The sequence below is a fragment of the Gorilla gorilla genome, chromosome 5 (assembly GCF_029281585.2).
Source record: "Gorilla gorilla gorilla isolate KB3781 chromosome 5, NHGRI_mGorGor1-v2.1_pri, whole genome shotgun sequence".
NCBI lineage: Eukaryota > Metazoa > Chordata > Mammalia > Primates > Hominidae > Gorilla > Gorilla gorilla.
The window spans coordinates 35,976,229-35,998,965 of NC_073229.2; the positions used below are offsets into that span (position 1 = coordinate 35,976,229).

Below are 22,737 nucleotides of genomic sequence, written 5' to 3' on the forward strand. Positions count from 1 at the left end.
TAGCTAGGACTACAGGCTAATGGCACCACACCTGGCTAATTTTTCAATTTTTTTTGTAGAGATAGTGTCTCTCTATGTTGTCCAGGCTGTTTTGAACTCCTGGCCTCAAGCAGTCCTCCCACCTCAGCCTCCTAAAGCAGCCTCCAAAGCTCACGGTATGAAACACTGTGCCTGGCCTAATGTAGAATTTTTAAAAATTTTTTATTTTAAAAAAATATTTTAAAGATTTCAGTAGCTTTTGGGCTACAAGGGATTATTGTTATGTGGATGAATTATGGTGAAGTCTGAGATTGCAGTGCACCTGTCAGCTGAGTAGTGTACATTGTTACCAATATGCAATTTTTTATTCCTGACCCTCCTACCCTGCCCTGTTCTGGGTTTCCAATATCCATGATTACCCCTCTATATGCCTTTGTATATCCATAGCTTAGCTCCCACTTATAAGTGAGAACACTTGGTATTTGATTTTCCATTTCTGAGTTACTTCACTTACAATAATGGCCTCCAGCTCCATCCAAGTTCCTGCAAAATACATTATTTCCTTCTGTTTTTAATGACTGAGTAGTAGTCCTGGGTGTGTTATGTACCACATTTTCTTTATCCTGAAGTGCAATTTGTAAAACATGGTCTAGACGACTCTACATGATCTGACTTCTGTTCATCTCTCTAGCCTTGTCTCTACATTGTTCCTCCCAGTTTCCCACCCCAAAGAAAAGATCCTCCAGCCATAGTGAATGGCCATGTTCCTTCTTACCTTTGGCTTTCTCTCCATGTTGGTGCTCCTACTGGAAAACTTTTTCTTCTCCTATTTTCCTGTTCCGGGCCAAATTACCCTCACTCTTCAGGTCTCACCTATACTGCCCCGACTGTGTCATCCTCCATCAGAGCATCTACTTTTCACGGCCTGTTTTCTTGTCTACACCCTCCTTTTCTTGTCTACACCCTCCTTCCCAATCGGCTTGATGAGAGCAGGAATGTTGTCTTTCTGATAGCTCTTCCATCCTCAGCACCCAGTGTTTATTGAACGCTTGCTAGTGTGAGACTGGCAAGTATTTATTCTGACAGAAGAAAAAAGAATGCCAGGCCAGGCCCAGTGGCTCATGCCTATAATCCCAGCACTTCAGGAGGGCAAGGTGGGAGGATCATTTGAGCCCAGGAGTTTAAGATCAGCGTGGCCGACATGGCGAAACCCCCTTTTTACAAAAAATGCAAAAATTAGCTGGACATGGTGGTGCGTACCTATAGTCCCAGCTACTCTGAGGCTGAGACAGGAAGATTGCTTGAACCCAAGGTCGAGGCTGCAGTGAGCCATGATAGCACCACTGTACTCCAGCCTGGGTGTCAGAGCAAGACCTTGTCTCAGAGAAAAAAAAGAATGCCTGTGTAGTCTTTGGTTGACCTCCCTCCTCCCCCTTCACCTCTTCTTACATCAGCTAAGCTGGTTCTTTCAGTTGTAGTAACTTGACTGGTGAGTTTATCTTCTGATATCTGCCTTCTATATAGTAGACAAACCTGACAGTTTTTAGTAAGTGCCCATTTTTCAGCCTTCAGATGAGAAACTTATTTGATAAATTTAGAAAAAGACAGTGGATTAATATGGTGTCTCTTTAATAGATATTTGCATTTTCCAGGGCCCTGTTACAAACTGGTTGAGAAGTTGATTCTTAGCAGCGTTTATAATATGACTATGAATAATGCTTTACTGCCTTTAACATATTTCATAAATATATACTATTAATATATTGACAGGTGAATGAATGAGTGAGTGGAGTGCCATTTAACAATTCAACTTCCCCATTCCCAGTAGGGGTTATGTCACTCTCTGGCTCCTGGGAGTTAGTGATACCGTCATGTTTCTTTGTTATTTTTAAATTACTTTTTTTATTTTATTTACTTCAAAGTTTTTTATTAACTTTAAAAAATTTTTCTATTCTTTTATAATTTATTTTTATTATGCCCTCAAACATCCTCCCATCCAAGATACCGTCATATTCCCAGGATCCCTTCCTGTCGTTCTTTTTCTCTGCCCTTTGCTGGTTTTCTCCATTAGAACTCTCTTCTTTGAACACATCCACCTGCTTCTTTCCAGAACCTGAGCCTCAGAACTGAGTCTTAAGTGAGAACAGAGGCTCCGGGCATGCTCGGTAACCAAAGCCAGGGTGTAATTAACTGCTCTTGCCCTGACGCAGGGCCCTTACAGGTGGCAAGTAGCAGCGCTGCTGGGAAGAGACTTGCTCTGTCTTGTGCAGTTGAACATCTGCTTTCTGAGGCCAATCTAACCTCCTGGCAACCCAAGTTTATAAAGTGGGGATGTCTGCATTTTCAAAACAATAAAACTGAAGGAGTTATTTTGGAAAAATTAAAATGCCTGGCAGGAGATTCTCAGAGTTCAACCTATAGACGAATATCAAGTGTTAAATGCTGTGGTTAAGACAAAAAAGAGGACGGAGCCAGGGTATGAATATAAATGGTGCCCTACTTTGAACCTCATTGGGCAGATCAAAGATTTTTAAAAGGTTTTCTGAAGTTGCCCAGCGCCTAGAATTTCAAGGACCGCATTCGCTGCCTCCTTCCTAAAGAGGGTGCGTTTGTGGGGAAGGTGAGTGCGCGCGCGCGGAGGGAGGGCCGGCCGCGGAGAGGGGCCAAGGCTCTTCGGAATCAGCAGCCAGAAAGAGGCTCTGCGGGCGCCCGCGGGGCGGAGGGCCGCCGGGGCGAGGGCCGGAGGAGGGGTCCGAGACGCGCCAAGGGGCTGGTAGCTAGGCGACCTGAATGTCTTCCATACCTGAAGCCGCAGCCTGAAGAAGCTGATAGCGGACCCCGAGCTCGTGCGCGCCTTGGCGGGAGCCCTGCGCCTCCCGGGGTCTCCCTGCTCCTTACTTGGACCTCGGGCACAAGGTAAGGAGGGGCGCGGGGTGCAGCATTCGCCCTCGAGCTGCCTGGAGCCTCTGCGAGGGGCCAGTTCGGCCTCCCCGAGGCTGTCACCGCCTCCCCTTCTGCTCCTTCCCTTTCTCCGTCCCCAGGTCCCCTCCGCGCAGAGCTGAAGCCGCGGCGGGCGGCCCACGGGGGATCAGACCCTCGGCCATCCGCGTTTCCCGTCCGCCGGACCCCCGCCTCTTCTCCAAGCTCCACTCCCGACTTTCTTCTCCGCCCCCGGGAAGCTCCGGAAACCCGCACCCCCGGCTCTGAGGTCAGGGCTTGCAGGAGTAATCCACCCTTTCCAGGTGTGTGGCGCAAACACGGACGCAAAGATCTCCCCTAGGGTCTGTAACAATTTCCAGGCTGAAAGGTGATAACTCCTCTTTCCATAACATACCTTCCCCTCGCCCCCACTTCCTTTACTATCCTAACTTTGGGAGGAATATTGATTCTTGATCAAAGTAAATGCACTGTCTTACCTTTGGTATCGGCACAGGCTGAGGTGGTTTTTTCCCCCCTTAACTATTATGATAAGTGTACAAGGTTTTCAGGGTGACTGCGGTGCTACAACTTTATAACAACTTAAAGCAAAAGCTCTTAGGCGCTGGGGAAAAAAGCTGGACCCCACTCTGAAATCTCGATTCAGAAATCTGGTGTGTGTGCGTGTGCGTGCCTGCATGCGTGTGTGTGTTCAGGCTTGAGTAGATTTAAAAAGCACCTCAGGTGATTGTGATGCCCGCCCCCGCAACATACCCCCAAGTATCTGTAAGGTCCGCAAAGAAGAGAGAGGGGCCACCCACTGTGGCTAAGCATCAGTTGAAACTATTAGTGTGAATTGAAAATAAAAACAGTGAAAGGGATGAAAGCCAGTTCCCCTCAAGTTGATTAATGTGATTGGTGCGGTATCATTGGATCTGAGAAGGTAATTTTTTTTAATTTTGTTTTTATTTTTTGAGATGGAGTTTCGCTCTGTCGCTCAGGCTGGAGTGCTATGGCCCGATCTCGGCTCACTGCGACCTCCGCCTCCAGGGTTCAAGTGATTCTCCTGCCTCAGCGTCCCGAGTAGCTGGGATTACAGGTATACGCCACCGTGCCTGGCTAATTTTTGTATTTTCAGTAGAGACAGGGTTTCACCATGTTGGCCAGGCTGGTCTCGAACTTCTGACCTCAAGTGATCCGCCCGCCTTGGCCTCCCAAAGTTCTGGGATTACAGGAGTGAGCCATAGCGCCTTGTCCGAGACAGCAATTTTGGAAAGGGAGAGTTAACATTCATTTGAAACTCTGATATAACATTGGGGGAAATGCATACTTCTAGGAGACCTGGTTAAACAGCTTTTAAATATCAATTTTTAAAATATAAGAATTCCTTCACAAGTACCCTGACAATTAGAAAGGGCTGAGGCCCGTTCTCCAGAGAATCAGAAAATCTTCCTTCACTGCTCCCTTGACTTTTTGTCGATGATGGAATGCAGCCCATTGACATTTTTACATTTTTCTTACTTTAAGGCTAAAGACTCAAATGGACTATTATCTCTAGGAACTAGAAGGAACAGTGATCATATTAATTAATTTAGATCCTGTTTTCACTCCTAATTATTTGAACCAAGTTCTTCTATCCTGAATTGATTAAGAGAGTCTGTAAATTATATCATATTTACAGAAATACTAAATGTTTCTCCATCTTGAACTTTGTCATCGATGCATGTCTGCTACTTTTCATATATTCATATATGTACCTGAACCATTATAAGTACTTATCCAACTATCAGAAGGTAACTACCAGGGAAAATAAAGATTTTTATTTTCTGTCTTTTGAAAAATTGAGGTGAAGGACCAATTTTTTAAAGTACCGTTAAGTAGTTATAACATTAAAGCTTACATTTCTTTTTATGAAACCAGATGCCTGTTATGAAATAGGGGTGATATTCCATACCCGCTTTCAAGGATATTAAGGACAAGCAGGAGGCTGTCTGTAAAGCATTTTGAACTTTTAAGAAAAGAATCACTGTCTAGAGATTGAGCCAATGTGATTGTTTTCCTGGCAAACTTTTTCTCCTTTCTAAAATTAACTTTCCCCCAGGAAAAATAGTGCAGATGCGCATGATTCGGTCAACCAAGTCCAGAAAATACTGTCTGAATTTTAAAAGTGACCTTAATTCATCCCTATAGATCTAATGTTTGCCACCTATGCCACAAAATATGCAGAAATATTCATTGCTTGCTGACCTTTGCAAAGTGTTAGCTTAGTAAGGGTAGTCATGGACAGAGCACAATATAAAATTTATTGGTTTAGGCAAAACTATTAACATTATTTTCCTAAGGTTTTTGTGGACGTGTGTACACTGGTTCTGGGACTTCTATAAATATGTATATGTTGCATATGTTTTTAATAGGAACAAAAACCCACAATAATTTTTTATTTGTGGCAGAACACTGTAAGCATTAGGTTTTGATTACTTTTTGATGGAAATTTTAAAATGACAGAACTGAGAGCTTCGAGGAAATAATTTCATAACGATCTATTTGGAACGAGAAGACCTTTTTTTAAAAAAAGATGTTTGAAGCCCAAAGTCTGTATGCTTAGCCTCCATAGAACGGTCCTTTGTGAGTGAGTAAGGGTGGTAGATCCAGTTTTGGCAACCTCAGACGATGGATGATTAGACTCTGCCACTCTTCTCCAGACCTTTAATTTGGTCTGTAACTTGATGCTTCACTGACCCTATGCTATCCCTGCCACGCTAACTCACAGAGGAATTGTTGGCACTCTGAATTGAATTTTTCCCCCCCGCCATCAATTAGAACATGTTTGCATAGGTTGCAGAATGCAGTTACATTTTTAGCTCAGTATTCTAAGAAATAACTTTGGCCACGGAGAGCATAGCCTTAGTGCAGCCTACACTACAAATTGCCTTATTTCATTGAGCTATGATAACTTACCAATGATTCAGCTATGTAGAAGTAATAGCGTTATAGAGTATTAAAATTAGAAGGCACTTTAAAAGTCATCTAGATTTTAATCATTTCTTTCTACAGATGAATACCGAAGTGCTCATAAGTATAATCCAAACTGAGAATAGACATTAAATTTTATATTCTTTCCAATTCTTGTAGTAATGAGAATTTTGTTCATTTGAAATGAATTTATATATGAATTTAATAATGTAGCAGTGACAGCAAAGTGGTTGCAAATCTCAGCTAGATATTCAACAAAACTCAGAGTGTGGCATTAGGCTGGGAGCAGTGGCTCACAACTGTAATCCCAGCACTTCGGGAGGCTGAGGTGGGAGAATCGCTTGAGCCTGGGAGTTGGAGACAGCTTGGGAAAGATGGCAAGACCTGTGTCTACGATTAATTTTTTTTAAAAATAAAAATTAAAAAAAAACATGGCATTAAAGGCAATGTAGGTCATTTACAAAGGCAGTGAACTACTCTATACCAGCATCCTAAGTTTTTCATTATATTGAATGGAACTACTTCAACTGACTGACACAAGAAAAGAGTAGTACACTAAGAGAGCTGAGTGTAGAGAGAGGAAGGAGTAAAGTCATGGGTGTGTGAAGAGCGTGACTTAATAAATCAGCCAATCATTGAGGAATGGTTAGCTTTCACACCCTATCCCGGAGATTTTCATATGAACTAATGGAAACTATCACTGGAGGTTCTAGCTCTCAAAATTCTATTTCCTTTTCTTTTTTTTCTTTTTTTTTTTCCTGAGACAGGGTCTCGCTCTGTCACCCAGGCTGGAGTGCAGTGACGCCATCTAGGTTCACTGCAGCCTTGACCTCCTGGGCTCAAGCAATCCTTCTACTTCAGCCTCCTGAGTAGCTGGTACCACAAGTGTGCACCACCATGCCTGGCTAATTTTTTTTTTTTTGTTTTGTAGAGACTGGGTTTTGCCATATTGGCTGGGAGCAAACATGATTCAGCCAGCAAAGTCCAGGCTGGTCCAGGCTCCCAGGCTGGTCTCAAAGCCCTGAGCTCAAGCAATTCACCTGCCTTGGCCTCCCAAAGTGCTGGGATTATAGGTGTGAGCCACTGTGTCCAGCCTCAAAATCTTATTAATTAAAGCTTCTCCTGGCAGTAGTAGTACTAGTTTTTTGTTGTTGTTCTTCTTCTTCTTTTCTTCTTCTTTCTCCTTCTTCTTCGTTCTTCTTCTTCCTACTTTTCTTTGTCTTCCTTGTCTTCGTCCTCTCCCTCCTCTTCCTCCTCCTCTTCCTCTTCCTCTTCCTCCTTCCTCCTTTCTTCTTCTTTCTTCTTCTTTTTATTTAATAGACAGTGTCTTGCTCTGTTACCCAGACTGGAGTGCAGTGGCACAATCATAGTTCACTGCAGCCTCGAATTCCTGGGCTCAGGCATTCCTCCGGCCTTGGCCTCCTGAAGTGCTGGGATTACAGGCACAACCCACCACACCTGGCCTGGAAGTCCTACTTCTTGATGCTTTTGTCTTTCAAGATCATCTGTCTTGAAGATCTACTCTCACTAGTTATAAAATGATCTGTCCTCATATATAGGCACTGAAAGGATTGAATTCAATCTTGAGAGACCATTTAGAGAGGTATTCTTGCTAGTACCACAATTTACTACCATTTATTGAGGTACTTTACCTACATTAAGAAAATATCTTTACGGACCTAAGAAGTAGCCATTATTATTCCCTTTATACAGATCTGTGATTCAGAGAAGGGAGCATCTTGATCAAAGTTGCATACCCTTCTAACATTCCACATTGCTTCCCTAATAGGTACAAGCTGTGGAGTGAGTCTATAGATGATTGTATACTCATTTTAAGATATCTGGCCAGGCGTGGTGGCTCACGCCTATAATCCCAGCACTTTGGGAGGTCAAGGTGGGTGGATCACGAGATCAGGAGATCAAGACCATCCTGGCTAACATGGTGAAACCCAGTCTCTCCTAAAAATACAAAAATTAGTCGGGTGTGGTGGCACGTGCCTGTAGTCCCAGCTACTCGGGAGGCTGATGCAGGAGAATCGCTTGAACCTGGGAGGCTGAGGTTGCAGTGAGCCAAGATCGCACCACTGCACTCCAGCCTGGGCAACAAAGCAAGACTCCTTCTAAAAAAAAAAAAAAAAAGATATCTGAGCTATTTCCTAATTCTGAAAAGACTTTGCAACTAGGGCAGAGATCTTGGTCTGTTATGTTTGGTGATATATCCCAAATGCCTAGAAAAGCACTTGACACATTTAGGAAATACTTGTGGAATAGAAATGTTTAGTTTGGTGTGATCCTTCCAGAAGTTTTACTATGAATTTACATGCATATACACAATCCTAGAAAATAATAGCAAAAAGGTGTGTTTTTATATCTCATACATGAACTTCAAGATAATTCAGGTGTTACCTCCTACCAACCTGTTCTCAAAATTTCCCTCAATCACAGCACTTAGTGCACTGTATTGTCATTGTCTAATTATTTGTCAGTCTCCCTCACTAGACTGTGAGCTCCTTGAGAGTAGGAAGCATGGTTTGTTTTTTTTTTTTTCATCTCTGTATCCCCAGGGATAGCGCATAGTAGGACATAATAAATGTTGAATGGTTAAAAAATAAAAAATGTGTTCCAAAGCCAAATGAATCCTTAATAATCAAGATGTCTTTAAACATACATTTAAAAAAATAATTTCATAAACTTTTGGTGATTTACAAGACATCTATAATATGACAAATTTGCACACTCTCCATTGCATTTTTTTTTTTTTTTTTTTGAGACAGAGTCTTGCTCTGTCACCGAGCTGTAGTGCAGTGGTGCAATCTCAGCTCACAGCAACCTCTACCTCCCAGGTTCAAGCCATTCTCCTGCCTCAGCCTCTGGAGTAGTTGGGACTACAGGTGCATACCACCACACCGGCTAATTTTTGTATTTTTAGTAGAGATGGGGTTTTGCCATATTGGCCGGGCTGGTCTCAAACTCCTGACCTCAAGTGATCCGCCCACCTTGGCCTCCCAAAGTGCTGGAATTATAGACATGAGCCACTGCACTTTGCAGGTGATTCTTTACTGCACGATAACTTTTTATTCGAGGCTTTTTAGGAGTTCTGTCTTTTAGTGTCATCATCCTGCCAGAGCAGTTATAAATTAAAATGTGTACTACTTTATTAGAATTTACTTTATGTAAATTAAAATGTATACTACTTTATTAGAATTTACTTTATGTCTCCTTTATGTTATAATTAGGAGGTTGCATTGTTTTGTTTTTAAAGTATGTATGTATTTGGCTATATTTTCTATTAATTTCACTTCAAGATATAAAAGGGGTAGCTCACAAAATATTTGTTTTAAAAATGAACATTAGTCTGGTAGGTTCAAGAGTCATTGTTCTATACAAAATATTTCTTAATCTGAGACAAATCTAACAATTTAGCAGTAGTACAAATTTTACCTCCAGTTCCATGAATTTATATATATATATATATATATATATATATATTTTTTTTTTTAGATGGAGTTTCATTCTTATTGCCCAGGCTGGAGTGCAATGGTACAGTCTCGGCTCACTGCAACCTCTGCCTCCCAGGTTCAAGCGATTCTCCTGCCTCAGACTCCCAAGTAGCCAGGATTACAGGTGCCATGCCTGGCTAATTTTTTTGTGTTTTTAGTAGAGTCAGGGTTTTACCATGTTGTCCAGGCTGGTGTTGAACTCCTGACCTCAGGTGATCAGCCCGCCTTGGCCTCCCAGAGTGCTGGGATTACAGGCTCGGCCAGAATTTATACATTTTAATCTGCTTCTTTTGGCCTTTGTTATTTATTATGCTTTGTTATTTATTATGGCATATGTTATTTCTTACATGAAGAGGTGAACAATTGCCTCATTACAATGGAATCTTAACACTTCTACCCTAGGAGAAAGCCTTGCACCTGGAGAGGGCTCTCTTTCTCTTTCGCTACCATTCTTCCAATGCATTTGTTTCCATATCCCCAAAGGCAAAGGCTATTCTCTGAATTAGGAGGTTCATAGAAAACCTTTGTAAACACTTTGAAAGGCTCTACTTTGGGCCTAGTACAGAAAGCAACTGGCCCTCAGCCATTCTCTTGGCAGGGTTAGCTTCCTGGTCTGCAGCTTGGGAAGGTTGACAGAATGTTTGCCCCTTCCCACCTTTGTCCCCTTTTTTGGAGAGTGCGTAATTAATGCCTCATGAAATCTTGCTTTAAATTTTCAAGCTAGCCAGGTATGGTGGCTCACACCTGTAATCCCGCCACTTAGGGAGGCAGAGGCGGGAGGATCGCTTGAGCCATGGAGTTTGAGACCAGCCTGGGCAACATAGCAAGACCTTGCTTTTCACACACACACACACACACACACACACACACACACACACAAAAACACACACACGCACACACACAGAAAAAAGTCAAGCAACTGCTTGTAACAATACTTTCCCCCATAATATTTAATTAGTCATGATATTTTTTTCTTTTAAAAGTCATACTCTCAGCCAGGCATAGTGGCTCATACCTGTAATCCCAGCACTTTGGGAGGCCGAGGTGGGTGGATCATGAAGTCAGGAGTCCAAGACCAGGCTGGCCAACATAGTGAAACCCTGCCTCTATTAAAAATACAAAAATTAGCTAGGCATGGTGGCACACACCTGTAATCTCAGCTACTCGGGAGGCTGAGGCAGGAGAATCACTTCAACCTGGGAGGTGGAGGTTGCAGTGAGCTGAGATCGTGCCACTGCCCTCCAGCCTGGGCGACAGTATAAGACTCTGTCTCAGGAAAAAAAAAAAAGTCATATTCTCCATTAGCATACTTTATCATCATTTAAATATTTTCTGGGAAACCATGTGAGCAGAAAGAGGTAAGAGTATTTGGAGAGTATTACATTTAAAATTGTTTTTATATCAATTTAAATTTATAAATAGGCTTATGGGCCAGGCACAGTGTCTCACAGCTGTAATCTCAGTATTATGGGAGGCCGAGGTGGGAGGAGGATCCCTTGAGCTCAGGAGTTCGAGACTAGCTTGGGCAACATAGTGAGACCTTGTATCTACAAAATTTTTAAAAAATTGATGCGGGCGTGGTGACTTATGCCTGTAATTCCAGCACTTTGGGAGGCAGAGGTGGGCAGGTCACTTGAGGCCAGGAGTTTCAGAACAGCCTGGCCAATAGAGTGAGACTCTATTTCTACTAAAAATAAAAAATAAAAAAAAAAAATAAGCTGGGTGTGATGGCACGTGCCTGTAATCCCAGCTACTCAGGGAGGCACGAGAATCGCTTGAACCTGGGAGGCAGAAGTTGCAGTGAGCTGAGATCGCGTCACTGCACTCCACCTTGGGCAACAGACTCACTTGGGCAACATGTCTCAAAAATAAATAAATAAATAATAAGTAAATAAATAATTAGGTGTGGTGGTGCACGCCTGTAGTCCCAGCTACTCAGGAGGCTGAGGCAGGAAGATTGCTTGAGCCAGGGAAGTTGAGGCTGCAGTGAGCTATGGTCATGCCACTGCACTCCAGCCTGGGCGATAGAGGAAGACCCTGTCCCTAATAAATAAATAGGCTTATGAAAAAGGTTAAGGAGCATTTCAGGCAATTGCCTTATTTTACATTTTTGGTTGGGAAAATACAGAGGACTTTAAAGATGAATATCAAAACTACCTCCAAATCTACCATCCAGAGATAACCACATTTAACAATTTGGTATGACTTTCATAGTTATTTACTACAATAATGTGTGTGAGTATATATGTGTACTAATTTTGTTGTTACAGAATTGACACTTTTTTCTATGCATTCTGCTTTTTGACCTACTTTAAAAGAATTTAACAATATATCATAAGAATTGCCCATGCTATTGAGAGTGTTTCTTTTGTTATCTGGATAATACTATTATATTTGCTCACTTTCCCTGTGATAGTTTGGAAGGTAGTTCTCATATTTTAAATATCCACTACTGCTGCCTTTCGGGTTTTTGTTTGTGTGTGTGTATATATGTATATGCTAATGTTTTTGTTTCTGTGCGTGTGTGTGTATATATATATATATATGCACGTTTTCCCTAATCAATGCCAGGAGAAAACGGTATTTATTAACTTTATTTCTGCAAGATGGGAAAGTTGGCACATTTACTACCTCTCTTTTTCCAACTCCCACGTTTCCTAGTTTTTTGTTGATACAATCTAGGATTATTTAAATCAATTATTATCATTATAATAAATGCTGAAGTCATATTTTCTTTTTGTATTAGGTTATTTCTTGCTTCTGGCTTTATTATTTAAAAACTTTGTAAAATTGACAAATAATTGTACATATTCATGCAGTACATAGTGACGTTGTGATACATATAATGTATAGTGATCAGATCACAGTAATTAGCATATCCATCATCTCAAACATTTATCATTTCTTTGTGTCGGGAACATTCAGTATCTTCCTTCTAGCTATTTGAAACTATATACATTCAATATCTTCCTTCTAGCTGTTTGAAACTATGTATTATTATTATTAACTAGAGTCATCCTACAGTGGTATAGAACACTAGAACTTACTCCTCTTTCCTGGCTGTAATTTTGTTCTGGTGAGCCCAGATCGCACCAGTGCACTCCAACCTGGGTGATAGAGTAAGACTCTGTTCAAAAAAAAAAAGAAATGCATTCTGATTTGCTTTACCACTTCAGGGAGAAGGGAGAGAGCAAGACACAGACGATATTAGAGAAGGGAATTTGGACTTTACAAAATTTTCTTTGCTATAAAATGTCTGAATTTCATTCACATATAAGCTTTTTGTTTCAGTCTGCAAATGTTTATACATTATCTTATTTTATCCTTAAAACAATTGCTTTAGAGTCAAATAATCATAACCTCTGAATTCAGAAGGTTGGGGACTGAATACTTCCCTAATGATGGAACTTCTTGCGGATTACTTAAGTTTTCTTAGCCTCATTTCCTTCGCCTGGAAAGCAGCGTTTGAACTCTGGGAAAAGGTAACATCTACCTCATAGAGTTGTAAATTTTGTGGGAGATAATTATATAGGAATTGTCAGAACCCAGACTGATGATAATAGCCATGCCCTGAGTTAGCCCAGGAGTGTGAAGCGGAGAGACTTTCAACAATGGAACCCTGAGGACATAGAGAAGTCAACAGGAGGCTGAGAAGGAGTAGCCAGAGGGTAGGAGGAAGACTAGAAGAGAGTGAAGTCCGGGAGTTAAAGGGACTATAGACATTTAAGATGAAAAGAATAGTCATTAGTGTCATGTATTATGACAAAGAAATTTCCGGTAGCTTTGGCAATTAGGAGCTTAGTGTGAGCTCAGCCACAGGCAGTTTCAGTAGAGATATGCAGGTAGAAGGAAGACTGTAGTTGGATTGATTAATGAGGTTAAGGAAGCAAGGAAAGTGGAAACAGCCAATAAAAAAAAAAAGTTTCTCCCTTAGGAGAAAGGGAAAACAGAGAGAAAGGAGAGAGATGGGTCAGTAGCTAGACAGATACTTAAGATTGGGAAACTGGATTTCGATTTGAAGGAATAGCAAATTTTTTTTTAAATTTAAGGACTAGGCCGGGCGCAGTGGCTTATGCCTGTAATCCCAGCACTTTGGGAGGCCGAGGCAGGCGGATCACTAGGTCAGGAGATCGAGACCATCCTGGCTAACACAGTGAAACCCCGTGTCTACTAAAAATACAAAAAAATTAGCCAGGCATGGTGGCAGGCTCCTGTAGTCCCAGCTACTCGGGAGGCTGAGGCAGGAGAATGGCGTGAACCCGGGAGGCGGAGCTTGCAATGAGCCGAGACTGCGCCACTGCACTCCAGCCTGGGCGACAGATCGCGACTCTGTCTCAAAAAAAAAAAAAAAAAAAAAAAAAAATTAAGGACTAAAAGTTTGCCATATTTAAATTTTTTCAAGTAAGGATATTAAAATTACTACTATCTAGGCTGGGCATAGTGGCTCACGCCTGTAATCCTAGCACTTTCGGAGACTGAGGCAGGCTGATAGCTTGAGCCCAGGAGTTTGAGACCAGGCTGGACAACATAGTGAAAACCTGTCTCCACAAAAGATACAAAAATTAAACAAGTGTGGCGGCATGCACCTGTAGTCCCAGCTACTTGGGAGGCTGAGGTAGGAGGATCGCTTGAGCCCAGGAGGTTGAGGCTGCAATGAGCCATGATCGTGCCACTACACTGCTGCCTGGGCAACAGAGTGAGACCCTGTCTCAAAATGAATGAATGAATAAATAAATAAAATTACTACCTAATATTATTTCAGAAAAGACAGAAAATACTAACATTTAAAAATTGAATAACCTAACTTTGTGAGAAAGTTAGTATCTCAGTGAAGATTTTCTTTTCCTGCTTAAGAGTGTCTTTTCCCCGCTGGTTGAAGGTTCCATCTCTCCTTTTTTAGGGATTTGGCTTCATCAGTTTTCTTCTCTCAAATACTTTCAACCTCTTCTTCTCTATTGACTCTTTTCCATTAGCAAATAAGCATAGTATACTCACCTATCTTAAAAAAAAAGCACAGGTCAGCTGGACACGGTGGCTCATGCCTGTAATCCCAGCACTTTGGGAGGCTGAGCAGAGTGGATCACCTGAAGTCAGGAGTTCGAGACCAGCCTGACCAATATGATGAAACCCCGTCTCTACTGAAAATACAAAAATTAGCTGGGCTTGGTGGCGGGCACCTGTAGTCCCAGTTACACGGGAGGCTGAGACAGGAGAATGGCCTGAACCCAGGAGGCGGAGACTGCAGTGAGCTGAGATCGCACCACTGCACACCAGCCTGGGTGACAAAGTGAGACTCCGTCTCAAAAAAAAAAAACCACAGGTCAAAGTTAGTGAGAACCTAAATGAAAGTTGTGGCAGAGGGGATTGGGAGGAGGGGCTAGATGGGATAGATGGGATATAAATAGTATTAATGGGACTTGGTGACTGATTGAATACAGCAGGTGAGAGACAGAGGGAGGAATCTAAAAATAAATCCTAGAGACCTGGTTTGGGTTTATGGTACACGGTGCAGTCATAGAAAAGGAGAAGCAGGGCTGGGAGAATGAAAACCTGTAACTTCAGTCCAATGTGCCGTAGGGTGTATAGGTCAGGAACTCTGACTCTGCCTTTGAATCCTGCTCCTGTATCCTCCTAACTAAGCTTCCATTCTACCTCAATACCCATTGTCATGACTCCTTTTCATAGTTGGCCCTTAAGCCTTCATTTCTGGGGTTATTTAACTATTGGGAGTTCAAACCCTGCTTCCTAGAGTTTGTGAGCCAACAGAATGCGTTCGTTTGTTTGTTTGTTTTTGTTTTTGTTTTCTGAAAACAAATGAAATTGAACTGGTTGATAGAAATATGAGTACACATGTAAATACAGGATGTTAAAATGGAACCGTTTTAGTTTCAGTGTTAGCTGTGGCCTAAGACAATAGCCGCATTCCAAAGTCAGGTAAGAATACAAAGCAGGTGGAAAAGGAAGCACAGGAGAACAGGTCAGCATTGTCCTCCAACCAGGTTAGCTCACTGACCACATCTGGCCAATGAAACAGGTAGGAGAGGCCAAGAAGATAAAGATTAGAAGATGATTTTTAGAGAGTTGATGATGGGCTTGAGTCCCTCCCTCCCGGCCACCATGGGAGAGGGGTGTAAGGTCCTTGCCCCTTCAACCTACATCTAGAGATAGGAGTTTTATGCAGACCATTTGGAGTATTTAATGTGCATCCCCCCACAGATTGAAAGGCATAGTGGACCAGTGTGCATGCCTGAGAAATCTAAAGAACAAGAGACCTGCTGGCTAGCTCCTCTGATGGTGGAGCAAAAGAGATGTAGCACATTGTCTTATAGTTTGATAGAGCACAGAGTGCAGCGGCTGTTTCCCAGAGACCAAAGGTAGACCACACAGGTCACTGACGGGACCTGGGGTCATCTCAAATCATGTATAAGCACGCCTTTTGGACCCCAGCAAGAAACAGCCATAGGTAACCATCTGCAGAAAGCAATCTGCAGGTGAAATATCTCCAGTGATGAGGGTGGGCTGGGAGCGTCTCTACTTCCCAACTTCCCATCTCCACCACTACCATCCCACCTGGGCTCAAGAGAAGAAGTAAGCTTTATTTATTTATTTATTTATTTATTTATTTATTTATTTATTGAGACGAGTCTTGCTCTGTCACCCAGGCTGGAGTATAGTGGCACGATCTCGGCTCACTGTACCCTCCGCCTGCCGGGTTCAAGCAATTCTCTGCCTCAGCCTCCTGAATGGCTGGGATTACAGGCGCCCACCACCACGCCCGGCTAATTTTTTTGTATTTTTAGTAGAGACGGGGTTTCACCATCTTGGCCAGGCTGGTCTTGAACTCCTGACCTTGTGATCCACCCGCCTCGGCCTCCCAAAGTGCTGGGATTACAGGCGTGAGCCACCGCGCCCAGCCCGAAGTAAGCTTTAAATGCCCACCAAGCCTGTAGATCACCAGCCTTAGGTCACTGCAATTGTCTTAATCAAGGAAGAACTTTCCTTCTGCCTCTTCCTCTCCCCACCGTTTCCCCAGAATGAGGGATTAGTATCAGAAACTGGGGTTGCCTAAATTAGCAATCTAGCTAAGGAGAATACAATCTTTCCATGTCTACCTTCCCCAGTACAAGTGGCTAGCGTTCGTTCATTCAGCAGGCCACAGCTGAAGGAGGAGAGAGGTTTAACTTCACATCAAGTTGGAAGAGTTGGAGTGCTATATTACATTGGACACATCGATTACAAAACTGTGATTGATTTTCTGGACTTGGGGTGACTTGAAGTGTTTTCATCATTTAAGAATAATTAGAAAAGTCGTGGCAAGCTGGCTGCAGTGGCTCATGCCTGTAATCCCAGCCCTTCAGGAGGCCCAGGTGGGTGGACTACTTCAGCCTTTAACTCCTGGGCTCAGGGAATCTGCCCACCTTAGCCTCCCAAAGGGTTGGGATTACAGATGTGAGCCACTGCACCCTGCCCGGATCTTCTTTACTCATATTTACTCAAACTTCAGATGTTAATCTCTCTCTCTCTCTCTTTTTTTTTTTTTTTTGACAGAGTCTTGCTCCGTCACCCAGGCTGGAGTGCGGTGGCATGATCTCGGCTCACTGCAACCTCTGCCTCCTGGGTTCAAGCGATTCTTCTGCCTTAGCCTCCCAAGTAGCTGGGATTAGGCACCTGTCACCACACCTAGCTAATTTTTGTATTTTTAGTAAAGATGGAGTTTCACCATGTTGGCCAGGCTGCTTTCAAACTCCTGACCTCAAATGATCCGCCCACCGTGGCCTCCCAAAGTGCTGGGATTACAGGCGTGAGCCATCGCACCCGGCCTCAGATGATAATCTCTTGCACAAACGCCCTCACAGATATATCCAGAAATGATGTTTGACCAACTATCTGGGTATCCCATAGTCAAGTTGACACATAATATTAATCATCACAAAGAGACAGTGGAGAAAACAGACCCCTTCGGAATAATAGTCATTTATGTAAAACCATCTATAGATTTTCAGTGATATATGATTAGCAAAAGGATAGAAGAGAAGGACAGAGATGGCTATTTTATGAATTAGACGTATTCAGAGAAATGTCACAATAACTTTTTATTTCTTAAAATGATGCTAGGAGCATTTAAATCAGTTTACATATATATTAGGTAATTTTATTTATTTACTTTTTTTTTTTTTTTTTGAGATGGAGTTTCACTCTTGTTGCCCAGGCTGGAGTTCAATGGCATGATCTCGGCTTACTGCAGCCTCCACCTCACGGGTTTAAGCGATTCATCTGCCTCAGCCTCCCAAGTAGTTGGGACTACAGGCGTGTGCCACCGCACCTGGCCAATTTTTGTATTTTCAGTAGAGATGGAGTTTCACCATATTGGCCAGGCTGGTCTGGAACTCCTGACCTCGTGATCCGCCCGCCTCGGCCCCTCCCAAAGTGCTGGGATTACAGGCGTGAGCCACTGTGCCTGGCCTATTTACTTATTTATTTATTTATTTTTTGAGATGGGGCTCTATTGCCCAGGATGGACTGAAGTGGTACTATCATGGTTCACTGCAGCCTTGAATTCCTGGGCTCAAGTAATCTTCCTGTCTCAGCCTCCTGTGTAGCTGGGACTACAGGCATGTGCCACCATGCCTGGCTAATTTTTTAATTTTTTGTAGAGATAGGGGTCTCCCTATGTTGCCTAGACTGGTCTTGAACTCCTAGGGTTAAGCAATCCTCATGCCTTTAATGCTGGGATTATGAGCATGAGCCGCCATGCCTGGCCTACATTAGGTCATTTTATTTTATTTTATTTTATTTTATTATTATTATTTTTTAGTATTTATTGATCATTCTTGGGTGTTTCTTGGAGAGGGGGATTTGGCAGGGTCATAGGACAATAGTGGAGGGAAGATCAGCAGATAAACATGTGAACAAGGGTCTCTGGTTTTCCTAGGCAGAGGACCCTGTGGCCTTCCGCAGTGTTTGTGTCCCTGGGTACTTGAGATTAGGGAGTGGTGATGACTGTTAACGAGCATGCTGCCTTGAAGCATCTGTTTAACAAAGCACATCTTGCACTGCCCTTAATCCATTTAACCCTGAGTGGACACAGCACATGTTTCAGAGAGCAAGGGGTTGGGGGTAAGGCCATAGATTAACAGCATCCCAAGGCAGAAGAATTTTTCCTAGTGCAGAACAAAATGGAGTCTCCCATGTCTGCCTCCTTCCACACAGACACAGCAACAATCTGATTTCTCTTTCCTTTCCCCACACTTCCCCCCTTCCACTTGACAAAACCGCCATCGTCATCATGGCCCGTTCTCAATGAGCTGCTGGGTACACCTCCCAGACAGGGTGGCGGCCGGGCAGAGGGGCCCCCCATCTCCCGGACGGGGCGGCTGCCGGGCGGGGGCTGCCCCCCACCTCCCTCCTGGATGGGGCGGCCGGCAGGGCAGGGGCTGCCGCCTACCTCCTGGAGGGGGCAGCTGCCGGGCGGAGGGGCTCCTCACTTCTCAGACGGGGTGGCCGGGCAGAGACTCTCCTCACCTCCCAGACGGGGTGGTGGTCGGGCAGAGACACTCCTCAGTTCCCAGACAGGGTCACGGCCAGGCAGAGGTGCTCCTCACATCCCAGACCGGGCAGCGGGGCAGAGGAGCTCCCCATATCTCAGACGATGGGCGGCAGGGCAGAGGCACTCCTCACATCCCAGACGATGGGCGGCCAGGCAGAGACTCTCCTCGCTTCCCAGACGGGGTGGCGGCTGGGCAGAGGCTGCAATCTCGGCACTTTGGGAGGCCAAGGCAGGCGGCTGGGAGGTGGAGGTTGTAGCGAGCCGAGATCATGCCACTGCACTCCAGCCTGGGCCACATTGAGCACTGAGTGAGCGACACTCCATCTGCAATCCCGGCACCTTGGGAGGCCGAGGGTAGCAGATCACTCGCGGTTAGGAGCTGGAGACCAGCCCAGCCAACACGGCGAAACCCTGTCTCCACCAAAAAAATACGAAAACCAGTCAGGCGTGGCGGCGTGCGCCTGCAATCCCAGGCACTGGGCAGGCTGAAGTAGGAGAATCAGGCAGGGAGGTTGCAGTGAGCCGAGATGGCGGCACTACAGTCCAGCCTCTGCTCGGCATCAGAGGGAGACCATGGAGAGAGAGGGAGAGGGAGACCGTGGGGAAAAAGAGGGAGAGGGAGAGACCGTGGAGAGAGAGGGAGAGGGAGACCGTGGGGAAAAAGAGGGAGAGGGAGAGACCGTGGAGAGAGAGGGAGAGGGAGACCGTGGGGAAAAAGAGGGAGAGGGAGAGACTGTGGAGAGAGAGGGAGAGGGAGACCGTGGGGAAAAAGAGGGAGAGGGAGAGACCGTGGAGAGAGAGGGAGAGGGAGACCGTGGGGAAAAAGAGGGAGAGGGAGAGGGAGAAGGAGAGGGAGAGGGAGACCGTGGGGAAAAAGAGGGAGAGGGAGAGACCGTGGAGAGAGAGGGAGAGGGAGACCGTGGGGAAAAAGAGGGAGAGGGAGAGACTGTGGAGAGAGAGGGAGAGGGAGACCGTGGGGAAAAAGAGGGAGAGGGAGAGACCGTGGAGAGAGAGGGAGAGGGAGACCGTGGGGAAAAAGAGGGAGAGGGAGAGACCGTGGAGAGAGAGGGAGAGGGAGACCATGGGGAAAAAGAGGGAGAGGGAGAGGGAGAAGGAGAGGGAGAGGAGGTCATTTTATTTTTAAAAATTATTTAATAAATTATTTATTTGTGAGACAAGGTCTCACTCTGTCACCCAGGCTGGAGTGCAGTGGCATGATCTTGGCTCACTGCAACCTCTGTCTTCCGGGCTCAAGCAATCCTCCCACTTCAGCCTCCCAAGTAGCTGGGGCTACAGATGCACGCAACCATGCCCAGCTAATTTTTAAATTTTTAGTAGAGATGAGGTCTCCCTATGTTGCCCAGGGTGGTCTTGAACTCCCAGGCTCAAAGGATCTGCCTGCCTCGGCCTCCCAATGTGCTGGGATTACAGGTGTGAGCCACCATGCCTGGCCTACATTAGGTAATTTTAAAATGAGGTTTACAATCTGTTCCACAGCTGGGGAAATGATCTGAGATATTGCCTGGGTGTAATAAGCACATAAGACATTCTTCTCCTTCTGTTCCAGAGAATCACAGAAGCAATAAACAGCTAAGATTTATTGTTCACCATTTGTATTCTGCCACTGATCAATTAAAACAAAACAAAACAAATGTGTGTGTTCCTGTAAAACAATAAAGATGATGCCCATTAGCCAATAAAATGTAGAATAAACAAGAATGCTAATGGATTTCTCTTTTCAGCTTTTAGGAATTTTAAAAGGGCTTTAAATTAGCTTTTAGATTATCTTCCCAGAATTTGCAACACTATTACTCAATCGAAGTCTTTTAATGTCAAAGGAGTGACAAGGGACAATCTAAATAACATTTCTATTAATGTGTTCCTAAAAGTTGAAAAGACAACTTGAAAAACACGTGTGAGTTGCACATAAAATATTTACAATGGCGGGGAACACATGCAATTTATTTCATAGAAGTGGAACTTTGGACCCAGAGGTAGGCTATTAGATTGGCCTGGAAGGATAGAAGAAAGATGACGACTGGGCATGAAGGCATGACTCAGCCTTCTGTGGTTCCAGTGTAAAACCTTCCTGTGCCTGTAGAATTCTAAGGGCAATGCCGTGTTGCCCTGGTGTGCTGCTGAATGCCTGCTATCCTTTAGTATAGTCGTAAGAGCATGAGTGCTAGAATATGCCTTAGGCATAGTCCATTTTCTTTCTCTCTTTCTTTCTTTCTTTTTTTTTTTTGTTTGAGACGGAGTCTCACTCTGTCGCCCAGGCTGGAGTGCAGTGGCACGATCTTGGCTCACTGCAAGCTCCGCCTCCCAGGTTCATGCCATTCTCCTACCTCAGCCTCCCGGTAGCTGGGACTACAGGTGCCTGCCACCACGCCTGGCTAATTTTTTTTTTTTTTTTTGTATTTTTAGTAGACAAGGGTTTTACAGTGTTAGCCAGGATGGTCTCAATCTCCTGACCTTGTGATCCGCCCGCCTCGGCCTCTCAAAGTGGTGGGATTACGGGCGTGAGCCACCGCGCGTGGCCAGGCATAGTCCATTTTCTATTATTGCTTTTTCCCTGTGGTAGGTAAAATGCCAAAGTGTGGCCCAGGATTCCTACCTGCTGGTATCTACGCCCTGTAAAGGAAGGGTCTCCTTGAGTGTGAGTGTGACTTGTGAAGATGATGGGTGTGAAGACATGGGATGGCGTGACTCCCATGATTACATTACATCGCATAAGACTCTGTCAAAGCTCACTGGAAAGAAGTTCTCCCACTGGCTTTGCAGAAGCAAGCCATTTTGTGAGAGCCATGAGACTGGGACTCTAGAGCAGCCACTAAGTCCTGCTCTAGAATTCTGTAGCCATGAAACAACTTGTCCTAAGTTGTTTCATGGTTACAGAAAATGAATACACCCCCTATTTTCTCTAGTCTACACTCTTAGATTTATTATAAGCGTTACCAGAAATTCTAATTCTGTTTTTGTGCTCCTTAACTTCATATATTTCTCACTAAATTTTTCTCCCTCTGTATTGTGCCCTGGGCTTTCTTCAGCTTTATCTTTAATTTCACGAATTCTCTCTTCAGCTGGCTGTACTGATCAGTCTCTGCTTTGATAATTCAGTGTAACGAACCCCCACAGTGACTTACAGCCGATCCCGATTTCTTGCCCACATTGCACGTCAGTGGCTGCAGGTGAAGAGCAGTGTCTCTGCTCCAAGGTCATGTAAAGTAGACCTTGTGTACCTTCTCACTCTGAGACCCAGGCTGAAGGAAGAGAGCAGCTCCTCTCTGGGATGTGAGGTTCTCATGGTGGGCAGTAGGGCTGACTGAGCCTTGAAATGCTTCCTAAATCCTCTGCTTACGACTGGGTGCATTGTCATTTAGGCCATTGGTCAAAACAAGTCAGTGGTCCAGCCCAACATCAATGAGATGCAGAACCAGATTCCTCCCCAGGGGAAGAAGCAAGGAGTATTTTTGAATAACAATACAATCTGTTATAATGGCCTACTTTAGTTTTTTTTTTTTCCATTACTGATATTTTTAATAGATCTTTCTTGGTTCTTTTTGAATCTCCTTTTATTTCATAATGTCCTTTTCTTGACTTACGTGTTCTATTCCATCCGTTATCTTTTCAAACATTTTAAAACCATTAACATTAACATTCTTAGTGCTTTATCATTTGTACTTTCAATGGAGTCAATTATCTTTTTTGTTTCATCCCTCCTGTTTTTGTTTGTTTGTTTGTTTGTTTGTTTGAGATGGAGTTTCGCTCATTTTGTCCAGGCTGGAGTGCAGAGGCGCGATCTCGGCTCACTGCAACATCTGC

The 22,737-nt window shown here is 44.0% G+C and overlaps 1 protein-coding gene across 2 annotated transcripts in view; it reads left to right on the top strand.

Annotated features, from left to right (window-relative positions):
* Positions 1-1,685: 1,685 nt before the first annotated feature.
* RNF144B (ring finger protein 144B) overlaps positions 1,686-22,737 on the top strand; it is a 195,387-nt gene continuing 174,335 nt past the window's right edge. Inside the window, exons 1-2 of one of the 2 annotated variants that reach the window (XM_055390692.2) lie at positions 1,686-2,895; positions 3,021-3,221. The gene's annotated coding sequence lies outside the window, so the exon portion shown is untranslated. Of the gene's footprint in view, positions 3,222-22,737 lie in introns of both variants that reach the window. The other variant, XM_055390693.2, reaches the window with a different exon arrangement.